Here is a 274-nt window from a genome sequence, read left to right as displayed (position 1 = left end):
ACTTTAACAGTACTACAAAAGTTGAGGCACATGTAGGCATCTGGCAGTGGTGCCTCCAGGACATCTCCCCCCCCCCCCACTTCCCCATCTGCCAACACAAGTGTGAGAGGAAGGAGGAAGGGTGGAAGGACTCACTGTATACACTGTCCTCTACACTAGAAGAACTTACCATTACGCCCACCGCTAGTTAGGTGTAGGTACATTTCTGTCTGTCTAAATACTGGATTGCGGTATCCTTTGGCAGGTATATTGATGGTAGTAGTGTTAGAGTCAC

At 48.5% G+C, this 274-nt stretch overlaps 1 protein-coding gene and 1 long non-coding RNA gene across 2 annotated transcripts in view; one reads left to right on the top strand and one right to left on the bottom strand.

Annotated features, from left to right (window-relative positions):
• Window positions 1-274, bottom strand: part of LOC119588553 — a 7,104-nt gene that overhangs the window by 5,840 nt on the left and 990 nt on the right. The window lies entirely within an intron of this gene.
• LOC119588552 (gastrula zinc finger protein XlCGF7.1-like) overlaps window positions 91-274 on the top strand; it is a 9,295-nt gene continuing 9,111 nt past the window's right edge. The window contains exon 1 of the mRNA XM_037937193.1: window positions 91-193. The gene's annotated coding sequence lies outside the window, so the exon portion shown is untranslated. The remainder of the gene's footprint in view (window positions 194-274) is intronic.

The sequence above is a fragment of the Penaeus monodon genome, chromosome 24 (assembly GCF_015228065.2).
Source record: "Penaeus monodon isolate SGIC_2016 chromosome 24, NSTDA_Pmon_1, whole genome shotgun sequence".
Lineage (NCBI taxonomy): Eukaryota > Metazoa > Arthropoda > Malacostraca > Decapoda > Penaeidae > Penaeus > Penaeus monodon.
The sequence above is the reverse complement of the archived record's forward strand: the minus strand, read 5'-3'. Positions and strand labels throughout refer to the sequence as shown.